This window comes from Kogia breviceps, chromosome 15 (assembly GCF_026419965.1).
Source record: "Kogia breviceps isolate mKogBre1 chromosome 15, mKogBre1 haplotype 1, whole genome shotgun sequence".
Lineage (NCBI taxonomy): Eukaryota > Metazoa > Chordata > Mammalia > Artiodactyla > Physeteridae > Kogia > Kogia breviceps.
In genome coordinates this window covers 69,973,614-69,979,342 of record NC_081324.1, presented here as the reverse complement: position 1 = coordinate 69,979,342, position 5,729 = coordinate 69,973,614, and positions in this window count along the sequence as shown.

Here is a 5,729-nt window from a genome sequence, read left to right as displayed (position 1 = left end):
ACCGGGGCACGAACCCGCGTCCCCTGCATCAGCAGGCGGACTCTCAACCACTGCGCCACCACGGAAGCCCAAGACCCTGAGTTTAGAGTGAGCTTGTCTCGTTTAAAGAACAGAGTGAGTGCTGATGGGGCAGGGGCAGAGTGTGCGAGGAGAAAAGTGAGAGGTGAGGCACCCGATCATGAAGGGCCTTACAGATCAAGAAAAGGAGTTTGGGTCTAATTCTGGGTGTGACGGGGACGCCACTGGACTGTTAGACTCAGGAGAGGGAGATGGTCAGATTTATATTTTGCCAAGGTCACTAGGGTGCTGGGAGGATAATGTCCTGCAGGGGGCCAAGATGGCTGGGGAGAAACGGGGTTGGCAGGTGCAGTCGTTAAGGGCGGGATGCGGGAGGGAGAGAAGTCCACGGTTCGGGACGTACGTGGAGGTTGAGTTGACAGGATACGCTGATGCATTAGAGATGGGGAGACAGGGATGCTTCCAGTGTGATCTGGGCATCTGGGTACCATCTCCCGTGCTGAGGAAGAGCGTATGGGAAGGAACAGCTTGAGTAGCAAAGTCAAGACTCGAGGGGCCAGTAGGAATCACTTAGGCTGGTGGTTCTCAAATGTTAGGTGTATTGGAATCACCAAGGATTCTGGTCGCCATCCAGAGTCCTGGACCTTGTCCCTAGAGATTCTGATTCATCAGGTCTGAGCTGGGGTGTCGACGTGAGGTTTTTTTGGTGGGGTGGCCTCTGGTGATTCCAATGCTCAGCCATTTTGGAGGACAGCTTTTCCAGTCCCCTCATTTTGCAGAGCGGGAAACTGAGGCCGGAGAGGAGACAGGATTTGCAAATTGGTGGCAGAACTAGGATAGAAACATGTTCATCCTGACTCTTGGCTTGGCTCTTGGCTCTCCCCATGGCTCAGGCTGCCTTTGTCATCAAGAAAGGCATATTCTAGTGCCCTGCGTAGGCAAAGCCCAGACATTCTGGCTCAGCCAAGCTCAGAAGTGCTCAGGACAGAGGTGGGGTGTAGGGAGTTTTAGAGTTAGATAGAGGCAGTTAGGGATGGTTCAGCCTTTGGGCACTGCCATCTTGCTGTGCATCCTTGGGCAACTCATGTAACCTCTCTGATCCTTGGCTTCTCTATGTATAATTGGTCATAAGAATGATGCCTTCTTCACAGGGTGTTGTGAGGATCAAATGGGACTCTCACTTGAGGGGCTTAGCACAGCTCTTGACGCGTTGTGAGCCCTAAGTACACATTAGCTGTAATATTGATACAAATTACTGTGGATACACAGTGGTGACCTGGGGAGGCAACCCAGAGCAGTGATAGTAGCAGGGACTTGGGAATCAGGCAGATCTAGGTTCAAATCCCACTTCTTTGCTGCGGGGCCCCGGGAAGGCATTCTACCTCTCTGAGCCTCTGTAAAATGGGAGGGCAGGTGTTATAATGCCCACATGTAAGGTTTGTTTGTGGATTTAAGAAAAATGTGCATCAGATTTCAGGCTCAGAGTCTGGTCTTCAAGGGCTGGGTGCCATTGGAATTATTATGCCAACTTCAAGTCACTGACCTAAATCCCAGTCAGTTGCAACCCCTGTAGAAACCACCACTGCCACCCCTGTAGAAACCGCCACTGCCACCTGGGGACTGCCAAACGGGTGGCTGCGGAGGACAGCGCTTGCCTGGGGTCTCCTCCCTCCATCTTGCTAACTTGCTGTGTGACCTTGGGTGAGCCCCTTACCCTCTCTGGCCCCTGTTGCCTCATGTGTGAAATGAGGAGGTTAGTCTGGTTAATCTCCAAGGTCTTTTTCAGAGCCTTAAAAAAATAAATCGATGACTGTAAAGGTCTGTGATTAGTGAGAAACCATCTGCCCCAGGCGAAGACCAGACCCTCCCCAACCTTTGTTGGGGGGGAGGGAATAAAACAATAGCAGAAGGCTTAGCAAACTGCCATCTCACAGGCCTTAAAAACGAATATCTGCTTTTGTATCAGCTTGATTGAGATCCTTATGCTATGGCGGCCTTCCCCGCCATCGATGCCTTAATTAGAAATTAGGACAGTCACATTGGCATAAATTAAATCAGCCTAAAGATGATTAACAAAGTAATGCAAGAAATCATTAAATTAAACCATTGTGCCAAGTCCTCTGCTGATCTATCACAAATTTGGGCTGCTAATGAGGTCTTAATTAGTAAGTTAGGTCGAAACAATTCATGTCATTCACTTCAAAGACAGCCCTCTTTCTTTCTTTCTTTTTTTTTCCTCTTTTTGAATCCAGCCCCTAGTGTAGATTTCCTGGGCTGCAGAAGGAGGCGGGTGGACGTCATCAATAAGAAACAGAATTCTTCAGATTATCAAAACCTGCTTGGCATCCAATGTATTTTTTGGGAGGCTTGTTCTGATGTCAGATTAGGCGGAAGCGGGATGAACAGCTTGCTATCCTAAGATGACAGAATGGCAGAAAGAGATGAAACAGTTTGGAAGTTCATTCCTTCATGATACAGATGGGAAAACTGAGGGCCGGACAAGGTAAGGGTCTTAGAGTGTGTTGGGGGCAGAGCTGGGACCCTGGCATCCTGAGTAAGGATCGGCTTTTTTTTTCTATTGCTTTGTGCTGTCTCCCCTTTGTCCAGAAAAAGCAGCTGGTGGAGGAAGCAAGTTCTGAAATGGTTCAGTACTATCCAGTTTAGTCAGTAGGAGGCCCTGCCCCTGTTCGGTAGAGATTGACATCTTCGTGATCTTCCAAGGGACCATTTCAGTGCCTGGTCTGTGGCACGCTCTCAGGCCTAATGGCAGTTGTTATAACGGCTAGCATTTCCTGAGCATGTACTACATGCCCAGCACTGTGATAAGTGGTTTCCATGCTTTTCCTCATTTCATCTGAAAAGCATTCAGTAGACATTACTGTGTTCCCCATATTATTGATGAGAAAGCCGAGGCTCAGAGAGGTGAATTAACTTGTCCTAGGTCACACAGCTGAGAAGAGACAGAGCTGGAATTTGACTTTGATGCCAGAGTCTGAATGCTTAACTGCTGTGCTCTCCTGCCTCAACAAATAGCTGCTGAATGAATGGTGGGGTGGCTGGGGAGGGTGATGTGGGGGCATGTGGTAAGAGTCCGTTGGAAATGTGCTGACTCAGCATGGCTTTAGAGCAGAGTGGGGCTGTTGGAAGACCGATGGCTTTGGTGTCAGACAAACTCCTAGCCATGCGGTCTTAAGCCAATTGCTTCCCATGTCTGAGCTTCAGTTTCTTCATCTGTAATATGAATACAATTAATATTTACCTGTGAGGAATCTGTGGGGCTTCAATGAGATTATATGAGGAATATGCTTTGTACATAGTATGTGTTTAATAAATGTTTTCTCCCCTCACCTTCTCAATGGTTGTCTGTTGATTAAGTTAGCTTGTGCTGTGTAATAAACTACATGAAACCCAGTGGCTTAAACCAAGAACAATGTGATTAGCTCAGGATTCTGTGGGCTGGTCATTTGAGTTGGGCTCAGCTGGAAAGTTCTTTGGCTGGTGCTAACTAGGCTCACACAAGAGTCATCCATTGATTGCTGGTCAGCAGGACTGCTCCAACATTGGGGTTTGGCTGGCTGTTGGCTGGGGTGCCTGGGCCATGTGTCTCTCATTTCCCAGAAGGCTAGCTTGGGCTTGCACTCTAGGTGGTGAAGGGTTCCCAGTATAGCGAGAGAGGGCAGCCCTATGGCACAAGCACTCTTTAAACTTCTACTTGTATCACATTTGCTGAAGTCTCACTGGCTGTGGTGGACTGAATGATGCCCCCTACACCACTTCTCAGATGTCCAGGTCCTACTCTCTGGAACCTGTGACTATATTACCTTATATGGCAAAGGAACTTTGCAGGTGGGATTAAGGATTTTGAGATGGGAGGTGATCCTCAATTATGGGCTGGGCCCAACATCATCACAAGGGTCTTTATAAGAAGGAAGCAGAGGGATCTACAGAAGGGAGGAAGGTGATGTGATGACGGAAACAGAGATTAGAACAGTGGACTTTGAAGATGGAGGAAGGGGCCACAAGCCAAGGAATGTTGGTGGCCACTAGAAGCTGAAAAAAGGAAAAAGGTGGATTATCCCATTAGGACCTCCAGAAGGAACCAGCCTTGCTGACACCTCGACGTTAGCCCTTAAGTCTCACTTTAGACATCTGACCCCCAGAAATGTAAGAGAATAAACATGCATTATTTAAAGCCACTAAGTTTGTGATAATTTACACACTTACAGCAGCCATGGGAAGCTAGCACTGGCCAAAGCAAGCCCAGATTTAAGGGGTGGGGAAATAGACCCCAGTTCTTGATGGGAACTGCAAAGTCCCTTTATAAAGGGTGTGCATTTAGGTCGGGAAGGATTTTTGGTCATATTTTGTATTCTGCTACATCTGTGAACATGTTGCTTCAGCCCAGTAATTAAAAAAAATAGTATTAATAATAATAATGTATATTTAGTGAGCATTTTCTAGAAGCCAGGCAGTGCAAGCACATGGCATGCCTTATTTTTATCCTTTACCCCTATTGTGGTAAAATATACATAATATAAAATTTCCCATTTTAACCATTTTTAGGTGTACAGTTTAATAGCATTAAGTACATTCACAAAGTTGTGTAACCATCACCGCTGTCTATTTCCAGTTTCTTTTCGTCATCCCAAACAGAAATTCTGTAACCACTAATCAGTAACCCTCCATTCCATCCTCCCTGTCCTTCTCTGTCTGGCTTATTTCACTTAGCATAATGCTTTCAAGGCTCATCTGTGTGGCAGCGTGTGGCAGAATCAAATCCTCGCAACCACCCTCGGGGGCAGCTGAGGCTCAGGGAGGTGCCATGACTTGTCCAAGGCCACACGGCTGGTAAGTGGTGGTGTCAGGGCCTGAACTCAGATTTCCTGGATTCTAGGTGTGCAGGTTGACCTCCTTTCACTTCTCCATCCTGCCTCTTGTGGCAGGTGCTGGGCCTCCTGGGTCTTAGTACCCACAACCCAACCACAGCTCAATAAAGTTTCCCTCCCCCGCTGACCCCCCCACCCTCCCGCCCACCACCACGCTGCCCGAAGCCATCCATTTGTTTCCCACGGCCGAGATGGCGCCCCACCAAGCCAGGGCCAAAACGATCACTTCTTCATTGATTCCCTGTCAATTAATTTAAAAATCCATCCAACCACTCCACAACTTGCTAGACGCTGAGGATTCAGAAGGAAATAAATAAATTAGTCCTGGAACAGGAGTGGAAGTGAGGTGGGGGTGGAGGGAGCAGATGGGGAGGTTCAACTCCAAGGATCCAACCCTGCCGTGCTACTTGCACAACTTGTGGGGGACCCAGGAGCCCCCCCCCCCAGACCCTTTGCAGATGGGCAGGGGCCAACGACCTGGTGTTTGTATTATTATGAACATTCTTAATAACAGCTACGTTTTATTGGGCATTCCTCTGTGATGGGCATTTCAAATATGTTCCATATACATTATCTCATTAACACCTCACAGAGTCTCTGTGAGCCAGATGAGGAAACTGAAGCTCAGAGAGGTCGGGTGATATGTCTGAAGCCACACAGCACCCCTTTGGGGGTGTATATCCTGATTTGCTCATTGTAGTGCTGTGAGTGGAAAGGGCATGGGGTGGGATTCTGTGCCTTGGACGTAGTCTGGGGAATTGTCTCCAAGGGGGAGGACTTGGGTGTTGAAATCCTGGGATGTTATTTAGAGCTGGAGACCTTACC